The sequence below is a fragment of the Prenolepis imparis genome, unplaced genomic scaffold (assembly GCF_030444845.1).
Source record: "Prenolepis imparis isolate NDT839.2.m4 unplaced genomic scaffold, iyPreImpa1.0 SCAF_5, whole genome shotgun sequence".
NCBI lineage: Eukaryota > Metazoa > Arthropoda > Insecta > Hymenoptera > Formicidae > Prenolepis > Prenolepis imparis.
Window position 1 is genome coordinate 19586649 of NW_028141163.1, and position 22591 is coordinate 19609239.

At 39.3% G+C, this 22591-nt stretch overlaps 1 long non-coding RNA gene and 2 pseudogenes across 1 annotated transcript; 1 reads left to right on the plus strand and 2 right to left on the minus strand.

The window, feature by feature from the left end:
• Positions 1-767: 767 nt before the first annotated feature.
• LOC145936754 (uncharacterized) lies at positions 768-9912 on the plus strand. Its single transcript, XR_014425437.1, has 3 exons — positions 768-818; positions 9059-9280; positions 9699-9912. It is a non-coding gene; the product is annotated as an uncharacterized LOC145936754 (long non-coding RNA).
• On the minus strand, positions 1443-2246 carry LOC145936503 (uncharacterized; annotated as a pseudogene).
• Positions 3639-4743, minus strand: LOC145936504 (uncharacterized; annotated as a pseudogene).
• Positions 9913-22591: the final 12679 nt, after the last annotated feature.

Consider the following 22591-nt stretch of genomic DNA (forward strand, 5'->3'; position numbering starts at 1 on the left):
TTGTATAACTATTTTTCGAACTTTATACAATTATGTATTAGAATTATACATTACGCATGTTTAATAATATCACCAGATACTTATTTCGATATAATTTGCAAAAAAAAACAATAAAATTAATTCACTTACAGCTACTATACATTAATACAGAAAATTAATCTTACTTAAAGAAAATAACAATTATCTCAAATTTTCCAGACTGTCTATAGTGGCTAAGTATTCTGCAGTTCTTCTATCTATATTTATTTCTCTTAAAACACCTCTTGTTTCTTCAAAAATCAAATTTTCTGTTGGTACTGCATTTGGTAAAAGTGTACGTATTTTATTTGGAAATAAGTTATCACCTAAACATTTTAAATATTCTGGTATTTCCTTAAAACAATTTGGCGTGAAATGTATGGAACATACTCGAGCTGCAATTATAATTAAAATATTTACATAGACAATAAATTATTTTAATATTTTTATCATGCTAATAAAAAAAATACTTACCATTTTTTAGGTTAACACTTTTATCACATGCTTTTACCCACTCTGCTGCAGTATTTTCATCTTTCGGAAAAGAAAATAAACTTATTCTCTTTTTTTTTATATCTTCGGATCTATTTTTACACCCCTTAACACTACACGCAGGCATATTTACATTTTTCTGTTTATAATTTTAACAAATTCCAATATGTCGGCGTCTTGGCCCACCGCCATGTCTGCGCAAAACAGGTCGAATTTTGGTCCATCTTAAGAGCATACCTGGTTATCTTTATACCATGCGCGAGACGACGAAGCCGACAACCGAGCCGGTCTACTCGCAGGTAGCCAAGGTTTGTTTGTTTCCACATAGCACTGAGGGACTATTCACTCAGCTATTGGATGTACACGTGATTACAAAGTACAATTGATTACAATTGATTACAGTTGATACGATGTGATTACAACTACTAAAGTGATTTTATACGACTGTGTGAAATCGATTGTGATCACAGCTGATTTCATTGTGATTACAAATGATATTACAGTGATTACAAATGATTTCATTGTGGTTACAAATAATTTTATTGTGATTGCAAATGATTTTATTGTGATCGCAAATGATTTCAATATTATTACTCGTTATTATTGCTAATTTCAATGTAAATAATGTTAGAAATTTATCATAATTTTAAATTATAATATATAATAATAGAAATCATTAATTAATGCTTTAAATAATTTTAATATGATTGATTAGATTTTATTTGACTTTTGAAGCAACATGCCAATTCTTTAAAAAGTTTAAAATAAGAATAGATATAATATTATACGAGTAATTTGTATTAGTAAATATATGTACATCATGAAAAAGTAAAAAAATAAACAGTATTTTATAGTCTTCATAAACTTTATTTAATTCACAAAGTAGCTTGTTATAATAATCATAACAAAGTTTTAAAAGTATAATATATTAATTATAAATACTTTTTTATCTTTTCAAAAACATCATGGGTTAGCCTTAAGTTTAAATCAGTCATGCATGGAGCTGAAATAGTTATAACATATTGTTTAACATCTATGTACCCTTGTATTTCCATTTGCACTGGATTTAAGCATTCTTCCTTATTATCTACAGAGTACCAATGGCACAGTGCTCCTACAATATTTTTATTGCCTTTAATTCGCGCAGTGTTACTGGAGTATTCTCTTGCCTTTCAGAATTTTTTTTCCATATAGGCAAATCCAAGGACAAGACCTATTAAGCATTTTTTTATTTCAATATTTTTAAATAAGCACCAGTCTCCAATCTGTATTTCCTCGCGAGTTTCGCAAAAACTAAGACCAGAAGTCTTTTGAGTCATCAAACGATATTTAGAAAATTCGCATTCTCTTACACGTTGTAATCTGTCACTGCTTAAATTACAATTATTTTGGTTTAATAACCAACATATGGAAGATTTCCGAACAACAATCTCGTTATTCTGTCCATCTTTTACAATGGTAAAAGGACTGTCAGATTTGATGTCAGTATTTTTATCGTAACCACGAAGGTTCAACGATCCTTCAATACACGATAAAACAGTCAAATCTTCTAATAAATTAAAATCATCAGATTCATTGTCCAGCATACTTTGCGCATCAGAATTGTGATTAGAAGTCGGATCTCTATCCTGATTGTATAATGAAGGATCGTTAGCATCATCTTCTAAACGTATAATATCGTCGATTTCAATGTTTTTTATGTTAATGAACTGTGACTTTGATATGTCAACATTCATACCTTGCGACCGACAGGCGCTCACAGCTCGAATATTTCCGTTTCAGCAGCAGAGCCGAAACCTGGATCTTCCAAGGAGTGAAGCCAAGGTACCTGTAAATAAAAAGAGAGACATGTATATAGTTAGTTATAAGTTTATTTAAAATAATAGTTATAGAGTTTAAAAGAAAAAAAGAATTATAATTAAAATTATAATTGAAAAAGGAATAAAAAGTTAAATAAAGTTAAAATGTAAAATAATATAAATATTTAAAGGTAGATCAAAATAGACTTAAGTTTTGAATGTTGAGTTTTGAATAAAAGAATAAGTTGTTTTTATTTTGGTTAGCAAACTTTAGATTTGATAAGATTCTAATTATAGAATGCGCAAGAGTAAAAGTTAATTGAAATAATAAGAGCGCAAAAGTAATAATTGATTTTGATTTAGAATCAAAAGGAAAGATAAATCCTAGAATTATTTTGAGTTGAAACATTAATTATAATATACGCACGATAGAGCGTACGAACAGAGGTTTGTAATATAATTAATAATAACCTTTTAATAATTAGAATAAGTTTGTAATGTTGGAAGAAAATGGAATATATGAAAACTAAATAAAAAGAAAAGAATTAGAGAACGATCCGTATGATCAGTGCGAGGTCAATAAACGAAAGTTGACGAATCGTTATAAAATTCTAATGACGTAACCCTATAAATATTTGAAACACATTCCAATCATTAATTCACTTAAGAAATTATTTTGAATTAACGTAATGCAAAATCAATCATAAACAGGTGTTGAAAAATAAAGACACTGATTGAAAATTATTTTATAATTTAAAACAAGCAGACAGATGTTATTCATTTTTAGTTTCGTTAGAATTATTAATTGACGTTATATTTAGTTGTGAAAATTAATCACGGTATGAAGTCAATTACCAATATTATTTTATCAATATTATATAAATGATTGAAGTGTGTAAATATATAAATATGGATGTACAGTTAGTTGTAAGCATTGTAATATACGCGAAGCGTCCGCTAAGAACGCGAGAAGGGAAATGATGTGATTGGCTAGCGCGAGCGCGGTGGGGATGACTAGGTGACTACCCAGCGGCGAGCGCGGACCATAACGAGGCCCGACGCGCTATTGGCGCTGAACTACAGCCAGCGCGGAGGACACGGATTGGCCGGCGACCCAGCAGTGGGGAGACGTACTATAAGAAGCGGCGATCCGAGGACTCGAGAGCTTTAGACTCACCAACTCCCGACGCGTAAGGATCGCTCGGCGATGGGGGCTTCCGCTCACACCCTCGTATCGCGTAGAAAGAACACGTTCAGACTCGTTGACGCGAACGCGACAAAACTTGTAACGAAACGTGACGTAATATAAGTGAGAGAATTGTAACCGCGTTAATACCTGCCATAGTAAAACAGCGCGAGTTGATTTAATTGAGATTCCCTGTAATAAAGCATAATTTCATTAAATATATATGACGTGTTAGTGACAATAAAAATCAAGTGTTACTTACCTGTGATACTTACCCAATCCTAATCGGTTGAGTTGACCATCCTTGTGAATGGTTGTCCTGTCGATGATTCTGGATCCTACGGGCGGTGCATCGATGTCCAACGGCGACCTGAAACAGAAAAAGAAGGAAGTCTAAATCGAGGATATCGGGAAATTGGCTCGAAGAAGGATCTTTGGCCAAAGTTGTCCATCGTTACTTACCAAACAACCAAACCTTGGTATTTCCACTGGTTAAAATACCTGGCGACCGATGAAACCTGGCGAAAGCGTTGCAACCTGGGGACTGGTGAGTGATACGTATCACGCGTTACTCTCTAAAGACCGGTCACAACCTAACATTGAAATATCTGAAAATGCTTCTAGTTTCGCTTTTTCAATAGTTTGCTGTATCTCTTCAATGCTTGGAAGTGATAAATTTATTACATCAGAAGTCGAACTAAACTTTTTAGCACGCGGAAAGCTGAATCCTTGCTCAGTTACAACAGAGCTCATTGACGATATGTCACTCTGTAACTGTATACGTTTAATTCTATGAATACTTTCCAGGAGACTGCAATTGACAATTGTTGAGCAAGTAGAACTCATTGATCGTAAGTGACGAAAAAAGCTTTCGCATGGTTGATTGCTAAATAAAAATGGTACAAAAAGTTCGGGTTGATTCATCTTATTTAATATTAAAATCACATTTAAGAAATTTTATCCATTGATTTCTAAACATACGTATGTATTGAGAGTAATAAAATTGTCCGTTATAGAATATTCCGGTGAATGATAATTCAAATAAGCTCTCCATAAATGTAAAAAGAAGATACAATACCATATATTGAAAACGCGTTCCAAAAGGGTCATCAATTTACATAAAAACGCATTAAGAGCCCGATGAATAATATTTAAATATGCTATTGTAGCGTCACTTTCAGGGACATTAGTTTTTAAGAGCTCGCACACTCTTGGATGAGAAATTTTTAAGACAGCATCAAAGTTCATTTTATCCTTCAGTGATAAATCTTTTTTATTTAAACAGTGTTTATCTTTGGAAACAGTTTCGTAAAGAATTTTTAAATAACTTGCTGAAGCAATGTAATTACCCATTGGCAATACGATAGAATTCTTTAGAAGTCTTGTTCTCAATTTAGTGCCAATATGCACAGTGTCTTGAATGAAAGACGTATTCGACATAATCGAGTTAGGATTTGAATCCAATTTTAATACTGGTGAAATTGTTTGCCTTTCTCCTGCCTTCCTAATAATGCCAATGTTTGACGATATTTTCATTGCTTTAAGTAACCTCGGATCTCCATCAGAAGAAATGCCAAGTACTGTTATGCCAGCATCTTTTAATTTTTGAATCATATAATTCCAACGCTTAATTACATCATCAGCTGTAAATTTGTTATCAGAACTATATAAACATAGGCAAAATAAAGGAGCATTTTCTACTAATGGCTGTGCCATAATCACGTACAGTAAATTAGCTGCTGTATTATTAATAAAATACTCCTCAATCTGTTTTGCAGAAGTAGCCGTAAAAGAACTTTTTATAGGCATGCCATTTTCATCTAATGGCAAGGAAAAGCCTACAAGTTGATTCGTTTTATAATCATATTGTACCCGACCTGTTATTCTGGTTGCGTCTTCGCTAAGCCATAGAACTGTAGGTAAATTTCTTGACCGTAAGAAATTTACTAATTCTGCAACACGAATATCGCCTTCAATTATTATTGCACTTGAGTCATCTAAAGTACGGCTTACCGTGCTTAACGAAGGCAGTGGAAAATTTGTACACAACGTTTTGTATAGCATTCTACCCCCTATAATGTATAGATAAATTGCAAACAGCTTAAGGGTATCATCATACCGAGCACTTTTCTTTCTGCCTGTGTTTTTATCAGCAGTATCTACTAAAGATTTTAAAAACGAAGATTGTGTTACGGTTGATGCCGGATCAAATTTTTTATTAGAATTATTGCTCGACTTTTCCAAAAAAAGTTTTAAAGCATTACTTAATTCTTTATTTTTTTGAAGTTCTATCTGTAATTGATTAAGGACCGGAAAGTACATAGAAATTCGCGGTTGGAACTCATCTACCGAAAACAATTTTCGCTTTTTTCTTGCCAAGCGTGTTTGGCGAAAGAACTACGTGGTTGAATCTTGGGTCGAACATTTGTTATAGAAATTAATTTTTCGTCGAGATGATTTGTTCGATAATTATCTCGGGTTAGCATTCCCCCGTCGCTGTTCCATCTTGTATATTATCCTTTTTTTATGAAGACATAGTTGACTGCGATGTTGAAGTTGAGGCCTTTAGAGGAACTATCAACATATTTGTATCTGTAAACTCAACTGGCATTGATGAAATAATAGAAGTGATGGAGACATCCTCGGAGACATCGGTACCTTTTGAAAGCAGCAGCTCATCATTCACTATGGTGTATTCAGCTTCAGCAATTACATCTCGAATTACATTGCTGTTAGTCGTAATTCGTTTCCTTTTGAAGAGCGGGTGATTTGGCGGACGCTTGCAGCAAGTGAAGAACATTACTTGAGGACTTGTCTCGCTTTTCAGTAAGTTCAGTAGATTTCTGATGTTGGTAAATATGCCTTTTGAAGTTGGAAATTATCCATCTGGAACTTTTACCTTTTGTTGTTCCACATTTTGTGATATTGACCACAAATGAACACGATAGACAAGTAATTCCAGCAACATATGTAAATCCTTGAGGGTAAGTTTCTCCATCATAAATTTCCTTAATTGAAACTTCGATCTGTACGTATCCTTTCAACAAGTTATGCATTTTTTATTTAGATTTTCGTCTTGACTAAAAGATTTAACAAGCTTTGTTAATTTGTTAATTTCTTCTCTGATATTAGGATTCTTCTTTTCATATAGTTCAGATTTTTTCTCCGATTTTAAAATGTGCTCTTCAGGTTTAGAAAGTGATCGTTTTTTACAAGATGGTTCTCCAAATTCTTCGCAGTCTGTCGATGGCAACTTCCAATAATCCTTCGGTGCTTGTTTAACCATTTTAACCAGCTCCAAGATTAGATGTCTGTCTCCAATCATAACGAAATTTTTCAGGCATGTTGTGAAATATTCCGAAATAGTCCTTCATATTGGAATTGAGTTCGATAAAAGATGTCATCACAGTTTGAGCAAAGATTTCGATTTCTTTTAATACATCTTCCGCAATGTTCCGAAACGAAAGGGGATTGTCCATGTTATTTAAACGCATAATGTTTTTAATAGTTGGGGATATGTATGCTCCGCTATCCCTTTCTAGTATATTCCAGAAATTATATCGTCGTTCATCATTGGTAACTCGGAAAATTAGAGGAGAAACCGAGGGAGAAACATTCTTTTTCTCCAATTCTTTATCTTTCTCACTCGCTTCGTCCATTTCTCTGTAAAGATTATACATATTTAACTTCAAATTGATGACGAGAACTACAAAAAAATTAGCCAAATCTACCGAAAAATAATTTTCCTATAAGAATGGTGGAAAAGGTCTTTCGGTAGATTTGGCTAATTTTTGGATATGTTGTAGTTCTCGTCATTCTGAACAAATGTCTCAATGGATACAACTTGATCCTATGAACCGTTTCCGCGCTACAAATCCTGAAAGATCCAGATTACTGTAACTTTCAAGTCTTGTAACTCAAAAAGTACTTCATAAAAAAATATTTAATTATAGTGTTTTGGAAAGCTCTTGAGATAAGCTATAAGAATATGCAATGAAAAAGGAGTTACATTTAAGAAATTGAAAGTGACTTTTACGTGACCTTCAAACGACTATTGAGGGTGTAACCAATGACACCATCTTATGTTCCCCTCAAAACCATACCATTTTTGTCTAAAACATTTTTCTCTAAAATGCTTAGTTTTTGAAAGAAAAGGGGTGTACGGGTGGTCTCATTGTCAGACAACCTGTATATCCATAAATGGTCATTTTCTTACTTACTAACACGGTGATATTTAAAATATTAATTATACACAAACGGAACATGAACGACGATTTTCCTTCTCAGAATCTTTTTTACGACCCAAAATACACCAAATATAAAAATTTCAAGACAATCAGAGAGGTTGCTGTTATATTGCAGATTTACCCTAAACTTTAATCGACGTTAATTGTTATTTAAAACACAGGTTCGGACAAATTGAGGTTATGAAATTAGAAGTTATTTTACGCAGTGCGTTATAATATTTGAAACTTACCTTTCAAATTACGTCTTCACACGTTGTATGCTTATACAGCATAAACGTTACCAGCACTATCGTCTATTTCGATAATTGGCTTTTTTACGTCGAATTCGGTCGAATTACACACAACGAGACACACAAGCTTTTCCCTGCTTTCCAGTACGAAACTAGCACAAGATCAATTGTTGATTGACGGTCAATAATAAGAGTGACTCACCCGCTTTCACCAACTCTGGTTAATCTAACCGACGGTTAAATTTAGCGGTTTGTTCTTACTATTATGCCCGATTATGCCTATGGAACTTTTCCGTGTTACCAAGACTGATTTCGTTCTGATTTCAAACGAATCGCAACGATTTCACGCGATTTCTTACTTATTTTTCTTTGATTACACTGATTACGCTTTTAGTTTAATTTAAAATTTAAATGATTTCAAAATATATTGCAAGATTACACGTGATTACGAATTGATTTCACTGTTGATTACACATGATTACAAATCAGATGTACACCTGATTTCATTAGAATAGCTTAGCCCCTCGCATAGCACTCAGTCTTAACTTTTCGATATATTGATCTCTCATCGGTTTCACATCGACGCGAGAAAAAGGCGCAACAATGCAAATTATTTTTTTACAATTAGTTATTAAAAATTATTTATACTGATGTATTTATGTCACAGTATATTATTTGGAAAAAAATACAATCCGAAGATAGACATAAATTCGCATCATTGCGCTTTATTCAGCCTCGTATTCTGTACAATAAAGAAGTTGAAGTATATCAGATATTCTAATATACGCTATTATAAGAAAATTATACGACGATTTCTGCTATCAATAAAAAACTCAATTGATTGAATCTTTACATGATCGATGAAAAATTGTTCATGCATATCTAAAATAATCTTATTTTATGTATTGAATCTAGATAACATCAGAGATATTCTTGATAATGAACTCATTAATTAATAAACATCTTAAAATGGATTATTTAACAAATAAAAATTTCGATTATGATTATCGACATTTTTTGACGGTCTTTCACAACTTTTTAGACAACTTCCCATTTGGTAAATGTAGTCTTTTGTCTATTCGACAGTTCGGTAGAGGACATGACGCTATTGCCGCCAAGCGGGTTCAGCGACAGCCGTGAATTGAGCGACGTGGAGTGCGACCATGATCGTGATCGTGAACGTGAACGCGATTGTGAATGGCAGGGTTTGTCAGCCGGAACCCGTCACGGCGACAGTTTGGGCAGACTCCAGATCGAGGCCGTCGAATCTATGCTCGCTAGGTATCGACACGAGTCTTCGTAAACCAGGCATGTTAAGCACCAAGTAGTCGAGACCAGTTAAACCCCCGAAAATTACAAGCTTGTTTGTGAATGCAGAGTGTTTTAAGTGACGTCAAGCACCTGTACATCGCGCTATATACCATAATGAAACTGAAGCGAGAAAGAGCGTTTAGATATTGATATCTCTCAACTAGATTTTGACATTTCGCGAAACTTTAACTTGACTTTTATAGTTAATATCGATTATTAATAAAACGAAAGATGGAATAATTAGAAAGCATTCTCTGTATGTGTTTTTGTTTCGTAATTACTAATTCGTCTGCGAAAAACTACTGCTTTACTGATTATCATTGTCGAAATATCGAACGCTTGAGAAAAAAATAATGAAACAATACATTAGCAATCAAATTATGTATTGACGGCGCATGCGCATTGTCTGTTACAGATATCAGCAAAGAAAGGAGCAAGAAAGATAAGAATTCACCATACACGTATGATCGAGATTCGCTGATTCGACTAGGTATCTTCGCCGGACGATTTAATGTTATTTAGAAAGAGAGAGAGATGACAAATCTCTTCTTAAAACTATCGTCGTTGATGGAAATTTTTCGGAAAAAGGATGGTAGAATTTAATATATGTCAAACAATTTAATCGATAAAGTGGAGAAACAAGAAGAAAGAGAGTAACAGAAAACAGACTCTCAGGTGTATTCGTTGAAGAAACGTCTCACCTACATCTGCGTTGCCCAAAAAAATACTGCCATTAATATACACTACGCAAAACAATTAGATTAGATTAGATAATTTTATTGCTGCCCCAATTGGGGATTACAAGGCGCTTTTTTCCTAAGGAGCGGTCCCAAATCTTTATCCTTTACATAATCCTTAACCTATAACTTAACCTATATACAATATTTAACTCCGCCTCACGCTTGCCCTATCTCGCCGCACCATTTACTCTCTCGCTCTTTCCCTCCTATCTTACTCAGTCTTATATCTTATACTTATACTTATAACTAACTTACAACTAACTTAATCTAAAGTGGGACCTCCGCTTCCGGCTACTTCTGCCTTTCCTCCTCCACTCTCTCTCTCTCTCTCTCTCTCTCTCTCTCTCTCTCTCTCTCTCTCTCTCTCTCTCTCTCTCTCTCTCTCTCTCTCTCCCCTCTCTCTCTCCCCCTCTCTCTCTCACTCACTCTCCCCCCTTTCCCTCACCTCCTTCCCCGTCCCCTCTCGCTTCCTCCAACAATTTTACCCACAATTCCCCTTCTCCTTCCTCTCCTAGTACCTCCCTCACCATTTCCTGCCAGCTCTCTCCCCTTCCCCTTTCCATACATTCCTCCCATACATGTTCCCACGTCTCCGCCCCCCCCCTAACATTCTACACATCCTTTCCTCCTCCTTCTCCCAATATCAATTTCCCCTCATACCATTCCCCAATCTGTACTTCGCCATCCTCTGCCACCTTCCTTCCGTCCACCCTTTCCTCAGATACCTCGGTACTCCCTCCCCCTTTACCTGCTTGTACCATTTATTATACTCCGAATTCTCAATATTTTCCCATCTCTCCTCCCTCTGTCCTTTCTTTTCCCATTCCTCAACCTCCTCCCACCTAAACTCCCCTCTTTCCCTTCTTTCCTCCACCTCCCTTAAATTCATCCCTTTACCCTCAAAAAACTCTTTTCTTTCTCCCACTCCGATATTTCCCCTCCCTTTTTAGCCCTCTCCTTAATTTCCTCTAAACATACTCTTGCCAATCCCCCCCTTTCCCTCCTCCAACCTCCTCTCATATCCCCACGCCCTCCTTCCCATCCTTGATCTTATCTTTTCCCTTTGAAGCTCCTCCCTTATCATATACCCCGGCGTTCCCCAATCCACTCCTAACATCCATCTCATATCCCTTTCCTGTACCCTTTCCAATCCCTCTCTCTCCTCCCACCACCATATCTCAACCCCATACCCTAAAACCGTCCACACTAACGCATCAAAAAGCCATAATCTCCTCCCCCAATTACCTCCAAATCTCCTCTTTCCTATCCCCCATACTTGCCCCATTACTGCTGCCCCCCTCCTCATCCTCTCCCTCACCTGTCAATCCTGCCTCCCATTCCTTTGTACTACATAGCCTAAATACTTGTACTCCTTTACCTCCTCCAACTTCTTTCTCTTCCAATACCAACTAGCTTTCTTCAGCCTCCCTCCCCCCTTCCTACACCTCATCACCTTCGACTTGCTCTCATTCAACTCCAATCCCTTCTCCTCCAAATATCTTCCTAATCTTTCCATCATACACCTCATTCCCCCCTCATCCTCTGCCATCATCACCACATCATCCGCGTACGCTAGCGTGTATATCCTATTCTCTCCCAACCTCACTCCTCCCCATCTCCCTTTCCTCATCTCCTCCTCCAAGTCCGCCATCATCATATTAAAAAGCAGCGGACTCGGAGGACACCCCTGCCTCACTCCCCTCCCTGTCCAGAACTTTTCTCCCCTCTCCTACCCTATTCTAACCCTGAATCCTATCTCCCCTACTATCTCCTCACATCTCCTTACCATCCCTTCCTTCACCCCCCTCCCTCTCAACGCTGCTATTAATTTCACCCTGTCCACCGAATCAAACGCCGCGCTCAGGTCCACAAAAAATAGCACCATTTGTCTTCCTTTCCTGCTTATCTGTCTATTTATCAGATAGTTTAACACGTAAATATTATCTACTATCCCCATCCCTCTCCTGAACCCCGTTTGATTCGGTGGCACCATCCCTCCTTCCTCCACTTCACCCCTCAGCCTCTCTGCTAACACCGTCGCATACACTTAGTATAACGACGGTGCCAGCGTTACTCCCCTGTAATCTGAGACCTCCCTTCCCTCTCCTCTTTTCAAAATTGGTATCACCAACCCCTCACACCATTCCCTAATCCACCCTTCCCCCTTCCATATCCTATTACATAATTCCCACACCCACTCTTCTAGCCCCTCTCCGCCATATTTCCACACTTCTCCTGGTATTCCATCCACCCCCACCGCCTTCCTATCTTTTATCCTTCCTATCGCCCTCCTAATTTCTCCCCTTTCTATCTGGTCTTCCTGATCTTCCACCTTCCCCCTTACCCTCCTGCTTCCTCCCAACACCACTCTCGACTCCACCCCCCCTAATAAATCCCTAAAATAACTGTTCCATTCTTCCATCTCAATCCCTTCTCCCCCCTCCATTCCCCCTTCTCCTCTCTTTCCTAATTACCTCTCATACCTGCCCCTCCGTCCTCGCTTCCATTGCCCTCCTAGTCCACTCTTCATTCTCCTCCTCTTTCTTCTTCTTACATAATCCCTTGTACTCCTTCTTTCTTCTCTTATATTCCTTTCCCTCCCCCCCTTCACTCTTCCATCTTTTCAACTCCTTTGCCACCTCCCCCTTATCTTCTCTGCACTCCTCATCAAACCACCCTCCCCTTTTTCTTCTCTCCTCCCTACTTTCCCCCCCATTTCCCTTACTTCCCTTCCTGTATTTTTTTTCCATCCTCTCCCACTCCTCCTCTCCCCTCTCTCTTCTTGTTCCTCTCCCTGCCTCTCCCCTATCACTCCTAACCTCTCCCTGAATTCCTTCTTCCCCTCGCCCGACCAGTTCCACCTCCTTTCCCTCTTTTTTACCTTCTTCTCCAATCCTCCTCTTTCCCCTCTGATCCTTACCACTACCGGCATGTGGTCCGAGTCACTCCTATCTCCTATCTCTACCCTCATAATTTCCTCCCTCATCTCCTCCTTCACTATCACATAATCAATGACTGATCTCCCATTCGACCCCATGTACATCCAGCTCCCCTCCTCATCTCCTGCTACCCCTCCATTCACTATTGCCCACCCTATTTCCTCTAATCTTCTCACTAACAATTTCCCTTCCCCATTTACCTTTGCATCCTTCGACCTTCTTTCCTTTCCCACCTCTTCTCCCTCCACCCCTATCCTTACCCTTCCCCACAATTCTCCTGTTCTAGCATTAAAATCCCCCCCTATTATCGTTCTAATCCCACCTCCCTCTTCCTCCATCCACTCCCTCATCTCTCCTAATTTTTCTTCTAAATCCCCATTTACGTACACATCCACCAATCTCCATCCCTCCCCCTTTTTCTTTATCATCATCTCCATCATTCCTTCCTTATCCGCCCCGCCCTTTCCTTCTATTCCTAACCCTTTTCTTACCCCTACTATTATTCCCCCCATTGCCCTTCCTTTCCTATTTTTCTTCCTCGCATATTGCACCTCCCACTTAAATCCCAAAGGCAACCCCCTCTTATCTTCTCCCACCCTTTCTCATCTACTCATGTTTCTAACAAGAACATTACGTCCCATTCCCTTATCGGTTCCCAGAATTCCGCATCCTTATTCTTTAGCCCCGCCACATTCCAAAATGCCACTTTCCATCCTTCCTCCCTTCTCTCTTCATCGCTCTTTCTTTCTTCTCCTCCTCTCCCCAACTCTCCCTCTCTCCCTCCCCCCTCTCTCTCCCTTTTCCCTTTTTCACCTTCCTTCTCCTACTCGTTCTCTCCCTTCCTTTTTTGCCTCCTGCAATATGTCTACCTCCATTTCCCCCTCGTCCCCTCCACTCCTCTCTACCCCCTTCCCTTCTTCTCCCCCTTCCTCCTTCAGCTCCTCTCTCACCTCATCCCACCTCCACCATTTACCCCTCATCCATATTCTTCCATATCGTACCCACGCCCTCCCTCCCTCTCTTTCTTCCCCCCTAGCGATCTCTCCTAATCTCCACATCATCCTTCTTTCTTTCCACGTAAGATCTTCCTCAATCCTCTCCTCTCTCCCCTCAATCTTCTTTTCTTTTCCATTATTTCCCTCTTAACCTCCATATTTCCTACCCTTACTAATGTCATACTAGTCCCATCTCTCCTTCCCTCCCCTATTTTCCTCACCTCCCCCACCGGCCCCTCTTCAACAATCTCTTTTAATATTCTCTCCACTTTCCCTTTTACTCCTCCTTCCCCACCCTTTATACCTTTTACTATAATGTTCCCTCTCTTTTCCTCCCTTTCCTTCCTCTCCCACCTCCATTCCATCATATTAATCCTACCTTTCATCTCAACCATCTCCTCTCCCTTTCCCTCCCCCCTCCTCTCCCCCTCTTCCTCAGCTCCAATTCTTCCACTTTCATCCCTAATTCTAAAATCCTCCCCTCCAACCCCTCCTTCTCCCTCCCCAACCTTCTCTCCTTTTCCTCCATTTCTTTCTTCAGCTCCCTTATCTCCTCTCTTATTTCTTCCTGTCCTCTTATTCCCTCCTTAATCTCCTCTTTAATTTCTCTTCTTATCTCTCTCATCTCTCTGATTATTTCCTCCTTCCATTCCCTCCCCATCTCTCTTATGCTCTCCCCCATCCCTCCTGCCTTCTCTCTCCTTTCTGTCTCTGGCGATCTTATCACCTCTTTACTTTTCCTAAATATCCACTGCAAATCCCCTTTCTCCTCCATCTCTTTTCTCAATCCTATATCTTCTAATTCATCCCTTTTCCTTTTCAAAACCTCTTCCGGCGTCCCCGTGCTACCCCTTCTCTCCCTCTTCTCAACATTCTTTATTCTTTGCACCTCATCCATTTCCCTTCTATACTTCCCTTACTCTATGTCTAGTGACTTTTCTCGCGCCACCTACCTCTTTCTCTTTCCCTATACCTACTACACCTGCTCCGGTCCCTCTACACCTGTTCCCACCTTTCCTAGTTCCCCTCCTCTTCCTCTGCGCCCCTGACCTATCTCCCTAACTGCTGACTCACTCCACCTGCACCACTTTACTCCCTTCTCACCGCTCTTTTCCCTTCTCATCCAACTCGCCTGCACTCCCCCGGCATGCACTCACTCCAGACTCTCACTGACTCACTCTCTCTCACCTTTTCTCTTCCTCCTACCTCTAATAACCACTCAAAACACACTCTCTGACAGCACTTCAACCTTCTATCACGCAACCGAAAACGGAAGTCCACGCAAAACAATTAGGGGAACGCTTTAAAACTAGCAAAATTTGATGAATTTTAAGAAGCCATATCTCGGCTTAGAGAGGTCGTAGAATAATGTTTCTGGGCGCATTTTAACGGGTGAAGCCTCAACTTTAAAGTGGGTAATATAGCATTATTCGTCTCATCGAACTGTTTTTCGTGTGAGGCTTAAAATCAGATGGCGAAAAAACTCTAAAAATTTCTTGACTTTGTAGTCGTCCATGGAAAAAGCAGGGATGGAACAATAAATGCCACCATATTAGCTTTGAATTAGGAACCCTCCCCTTTAAAATGCCGCAAAAAACATTGCTCTATCATGTCTAGGAGCCGAGTTATCGCATTTCAAAGTTACCCCTGCATTTTGCAAGATTTTTAGCAATACCGCCGGCATTCGCGTTATCCAATGTGCACGACGGGGAGGTTGCTCGGTTGGATTTTGCACATCATGTGTATGGTGTATGTGTACGTCAATGTTAGGTGTGTGCATGATGCGTGTGGATGAATGTGTGTCAGCAGAGATAAGGACCTCACGGTTTGTCACTCCCGCGGTAGTTAACGACTCCAAACCATCTGCTGTGTGTGTGGGAAGGGTATGGGTGTGTGGGGGGGTGTATGGGGGTGTGTATGTGGGGATGTGTGTGGAGTCGTTACGAAAAACAGTTCAATGAGACGAATAATGCTATATTACCCACTTTAAAGTTGAGGCTTCACCCGTTAAAATGCGCCCAGAAACATTGTTCTACGACCTCTCTAAGCCGAGATATGGCTTCTTAAAAATCATCAAATTTTGCTAGTTTTAAAGCGCTCTCATTTTTTTCTTTTTTCCGATGAGGAATCACAGTCTTTACTGACACCCGCCGCTTCGGGGGAAGCATTGGGTAGTGTTGGACTCCGGTGGTGACGCATCCGCCGACCTGACCGACTACCAACTAAACCTCACCGGAGGCATCCTGACGCTTGGCGGCATCTCCCCGGGAACCGCTCGGGCATAACTTCCAGGGAGATGCCTTGCGCCTGCGCTAAAACGCACAAACTAAAATCGCGTAAATTAACAGAGACCCAGGCCAATGCTAAAACCCAGGTCGTACCAATTCGAGAAAGGGCATTCCAGCGCAACATGCAATTGCCGGAATGCCCTGCCCACCATTAGTTAGGCGTGCAATGGCAACACGGGCTGCCCCGCTCGTGTCACCAGCCCAAATAATGATGGATTAACACTCTAAAATAAATAAGGAAATAAGGAAAAACAGGAGGAAAAGGAAAGGAAAACACAGGTAATATAGGTTTCACGACATATTACACATTAATTGGAGGAAGTCGCCGGAGATGTTGAGGCGATTGCCATACGCTTGCGCTCCTCCTCTTCTTTCGCCTTCATAACTGAAGAGGCAAACTCTACAAAGGAGGTCCAGTTCTCCTCCTTTTCAAGTATGCTGTCAATTACCTTGTCAAGGCTAAGTCCAGTTACCGGGTCTAGATGAAGATCTCCCGCAAGCCTATCTCTCATGTTTGTCCAGCATGGACAATCTTCCAGTGTGTGCGCAGAGGTATCATCGTCAAATTGACAGTGGTTACACTCTTTTGTTTCTCTCTTGCCTATTCTCCATAGAAAGTGCCCAAAGCTGCCGTGGCCGGTCAGCAATTGAGCCGCATGGAAATTTATACCTCCATGCTTTCTACACAACCACCGCGTCAAGTGCGGTCTGATAGCGTCGATGGTCCTTTGTCCCCATACTCGTCTCCTGGTGAGGAAAATGTCCCACTGTCTGATTAGCAGGACCTTCTCCTCATCTCTAACTTCCTTATCCGCATCGGCACTCCAGCTGTCGAGTCTCCTAAGCTCGGATATCCGCCGGTGTGTCCGTACCCTCAGGGAGGCCTCCAAGGTCCACGGTGGCATACGAGCCAAAAGAGTGGCCGCGTCAAACGATACTGTTCGATACGCGGCAATCACCCTGATCGCCACTCTACGCAGTAGACGCAATATTTTGTTTGGAGATGAGAACAATTCCCTCCCCCAGACTGGCGCCGCATACATTGCCACCGAGGTCAAGACCGTCGAATAGAGTTGACGCCTCCTCTCACTAGGCCCTCGTAAATTGGGCATAAGGCGACGCAAAGCCCTAGAAACCTTAGATAGCTTGGACTCTACGTAACTGAAATGAGTACTAAAATTCCAGCCACTATCTATCATTACTCCCAGATATTTCATAGATTTACCAACCGTAATCATGGAGACGCCAACCCTAATCGAGGGCATGATCCCTGGCCTTCTCTTACAAAAGAGAGTTGCCTCTGTTTTATTCTCCGAAACCATAAGACCCAATTTGCCAATGTGAGCAACCACACGGGCAACCTGTATCTCGCTATTTACAATGGCCCCGAAGAGCCTATCCGCCGCTGCAATTACGAGGGTATCGTCCACGTAACATACGATATTACATCCCTCTTCTCGGTGCAGCTCGAGTACCGAGTCAAAGGCCACGTTCCACAGAAGTGATCCTAGGACCGACCCCTGCGGAACACCGGCCCTCACTGGTCTCTCCTCGTGTCCACTGGACGTACTGTAGACTATAGATCTGCAGGAGAGATAATCTGCAACAATTCTGCATAAATATGTAGGGATACCCTTCTCCTTCATCGCGATTAAAATCATAGCCCAAGGGATGGAATTGAACGCGTTTGCAATGTCCAATCCCACAGCTATCGCATAACCACCATGATCAACCGCTCGCTGTGTATAGCTCTTAACCCTCAAAAGGGCATCCACTGTGGACCTATTTTTCCGGAAGCCAAATTGATTTTCTGATAGTGAGCACCCAGGATTATTGTCTAACCATATATTAATACGCATGGCAATTATACGTTCCAGCGTCTTACCAACTTCGTCCAAAAGGCAAATAGGACGGGCTTTAATTTCATCCGGGGTGCTCACCGGACCCTTAGGAATAAGGAAAAGAATAGCCCTCTTCCATGAGGCCGGAAAGACACCCTTTTTTAGGCAAAGAGTGAATACACTCACCAAGTGACCCATAACTATGCCTCGAGCTCTTTTCCAGGTCAATGCCTTTAAATTATCCGGCCCAGGAGCAGCGTTTCTAATAGCACGCTTTTTTACAAACTCTAAAATTTCCGCCCCGCTTACATTTAACTCGTCGTTCCAGTCTTCGCTGGGAAACACCGGCGCAATTTTCGATCCTACGTTATTGGGGAACAGAGAAGAAGTAACCTGTCCAGAACATCTTTATCCAGAGTCTCGGATAGTGCAGGACTGGACTTGCGCAATTTGCTGAGAACCAGTTTATACGGGAGTCCCCATGGATCCCTGTCGATGGATGCCAATAAAGCGCTCCCCTAATTGTTTTGCGTAGTATATATATATATGTTTATTTTATTCCAGGGTTATAACTTCCGGTTCCCTGGGTGGCTTAATTATAACGCGGAAAGTCCGCGGGAGAATAATGACGTTTTTAACTCTAGGACGTTTCCGTCCCAGGGATTCAAATAATATTTCCAGATTACATATATCGGTTGATTTTATTTATTAATAATTTATTTATTTTCAATAAGATGAATTAATTCTGTCTTTTATTAATTTACAGGTAGAGAAGGAAGCGGTTATCGCCCTGAGAGAGGCGTGACATTGAGGCTATTGGCAGAGGTTCACCCTTGTAGAGGCGCTCCCCGAGAATTGGATATAGAGCTGGAGGAATTGTCAAGGATCGCTCGCCCTGTCGGAGGCGCTCTAATGGATAGGAGCAGTGCGACGCCCTGTGAGAGGCGCGCGGTAAACGAATGAGTTTTTCATAGAAGACAGAATTATAATTAGATAAGTATAAAAATTCCTTAAGTAATAATTATTTTTCTTATATAGCAGTCTGAGCTCGTTGTTATCATACAGATTCGAAAACCTGTGCCAATGGAGAGAAGAGAGAGAGATAGTGAAACTCTGTGTCGAGTTAAATATATATTATTTTTGAATCGTGAAACAATTGTTAGTACCGCCGCGATACTTTGGTTATTTGATAGTTAATGCGTTGCGTTAATTAATTATAATGAATTAATTTATAATGTAATTAGTTGAGATATGGTTAGGTAGCGCTCGAGAATAATTATAATAATAAGTTTGATTGATACTTACTATAGGTTGTAGGTTTCCAGCGAGTTACTTGTAGAATAAATTTATAGGTAGTTAAGAATAATGAATATTTATTTTATACACTGATTTGTTCTGATCTATCTGTATCTTATAATGACTGAATGACTGAATTACAATTCTTATAATTTGACTAGTATGATAACTATAGTGATATATTGGCTATAATGATAAAGAATAATTAACGAACTATCCCTTGCGAGCGGCGTATATATACCTCTGGGCTACCCCCAGATTACGGAAACAGGCGGTTACAATAATTGCACGTGTCTCCGAATGATAGGATCTCGCGAGAGAGTTTGAATATAATAACCGTTGTATTATATTTGCACAGCAACATTTGTATATCTATTTTTAGTCGTGATGTTATTATCGCTGTTTTTATAATGTATGTTCTTTTAATATTTGTATTTGTCAAACAATAAGTGTTTTTATATTGAGTAAATAAAGAATACGTTGATTTCAAATGTTCCTGTGTTTTGGTGTTGTTATTTTAAGTGCCCATGTTTTCATATAGTTGCGAAAAGATATATATATGTATATATGTAATTATTATTACAGAATTTAATAGGGAATATATGTATATATATATATATGTGTATACATATATGCGTATGCGTGCCTTTTTATATGAGTATGTATGTACGCGAGTGTATTCGGCAAAATATAATATAGAATTAATAATTACATATGTGTATATATAATTATATAGCCCTTTTGATGCTTATAATAATTATATCTGTATTTAATAATAATATTACTATTGCAAGACTGTTTGTTAAAATAATATATGCTTATTACATATTTTCATTATATATATTTATACTTTAGTATTTAATTAATTTAATACTTATCAAGTTTTATTTTAACGTTTCAATCCTGCAATTGACTTAATGCTAGTGTTAGTATTAAAGATAATATAATTCTTAGAATTATCTTAATTTAACATAACATGATTGCTCTTAATATATATATATATATTTATAATTAAATATTGTTAAAAAGGAAACGTGGAACGTAAATGTTCCTTAAGCGGTTTTGGATTTCCCGCGCGAGAGAGAGAGTTTCGAGATCTCAGGAGAGAATCGTACAGCTGTGCATTATTGCGGCGGCGCTGATATACGTGCAGTGACAGGGCGCTACCGGCTGTCTCTTTAAATCTGTTTACGTGCAGCGTTGTGTTTACGTTTGATAATTGTCTAAGATAATTAATTCTGTGTGCTGCAGGTGCGCGTTGGGTGAATGAAATTATTATATCTAAGTGATAAGACAATCGTGCGCGTTGCCAGTGGTTCGGGAAGAAGAAAAGAAAATTTTGCGTGACGAGCGGCGGTGGACGTCAAGTGGAGTCGACGGTCGTAACACCCCCCTCGTTAAGTTAAGAGCAGCGGTCTTTAGACGATGCGACGATGAGCCTGTTGAACCCAGCTTGCATCGGGGAAGTACATTTGTTTATTCTTGTCTCCAGATGCCGGTAAGCAGTTTTGAGGTTAAGTATTTCCTTTGACAGATCAAAATGTTCCTTGTGTAAGTGTTGTGTACGTTGAAGTACTTCTATGTGGCTTTTACAGTTGCTGTGAGAGGATACTTCTGGAGCTTCTGCATCGTAAGAGTCGATAATTATATGCCCAGGGTGTGTTCTGGCGTGTATGCTATTATTTGGCTGCTGCGGTACATGTGAATGATGCTTGTTCTTGTATAATTTTTGTACAAGCATGTATATAAGTAATACAGCAGTGCATATTATTGTTTTTTGCAGGGTGATCCTGAGTATGTATGCTGGAGTCGATTCTTCATTTGATTCATCGTCTTTGGCAGTATTTTCTTCTGTATCGAGGATGGAATTTGCTGTAGCGATGCTGTTAGCGTCAAGATTTCTGCCCCATGGCATTGCAATGAGATTAATAGGCTCTGGTGCTGTTTCATATTCTTCTGGCTTCGGTGTGAGTATGATGCCATTGGCTTTTTATTTTATACATGGCAGTTGTGAGAGGATCGCATGTGATTTCGGTTCCTCTGTTTGTAATGGTACGTGTCTTTGGTTGCAGGTACATTGGTTTGTCATCCACTATTACTGGGAGTTCCATGAAACAATTTCTTGCGATTCTCATTCGTGCTGGTACAGGAGTGCAGCGGAAAAGTTGTGCAGCCTCTCCTCTTATGTGTGTCGAGTATCCAGGCATGCCCATAAGTGTGTATGCGAGTAGTGATGGGTCCTTTTGTGCCATAATTATTGAAGTACGTAATTCCATTTCCTTTTTATTACATTTTTGCATATTAAGAGATATATAAATATTTCTAATATCTAGATTATTGTTAGTAATTACATTGACATGACCGTTTATATTAGAAAAAGCGAGGAATCTTATTTTATTAATATATTTTTGATTTTTCAGGATATCGTCGCTTATTTCTTGTACAACGAGTCGTGGATGCTCCGTTTGAAGTACGGTCGCATTACATATAGAATGCTGAGTGTGAACGAAGAGGAGTATCCTCGTATTACTATGCGTGAGTGCATAAGCAGTCGGATGTCCCGTGGATTGCATCTTTTTGGCAATGCCTCTATAAACTACGGAGTGTGGCAAATTCTCACATCCGTTAAAAAATACTGGGGACCAATAATTTTGATATCCCTCTTCATCTATACACTCGAGGTGATTATAATTACACGTAGTGCCTATAGGCAGCAAAAGCTTATTAGTAAGTAAATCTATTTTTACTGAAGAGTGCTTAAAAACTAAATGAATGTAAATATTTACATTTTCTTTTGTTTTCAGGTCTTCTGACGGCGGAATATCGTTTCTATTATTATTATTTAAAGGAATTAAACGGCTATTCACGTCGTTTACAGAGAGACCATGGAAAGTAAAATTTCCGAACTGAAATCTTTTATTTGCGTGTATATATGCGCATGAAGTTAAACTTATAGGTATGTAATGACGCTTATTTCTTACTGTATTTTTATAATTAATATTTTTATAATCTGAATTGTTTATAATATATTCAATTTCAATTTTGCAGGTCAATACATCTACCGTAGTGACTCTGGGGTGATGCAGCAGTTCCATATATACATCGCGGTATAGAAGATCTCCTTCGTTTATATGACAAGTATTGTCATCGAGCAATGACACTGTGGTGCCATTGTCATACGGTGTTTCGCAGTCGTATCCTATTAGAGC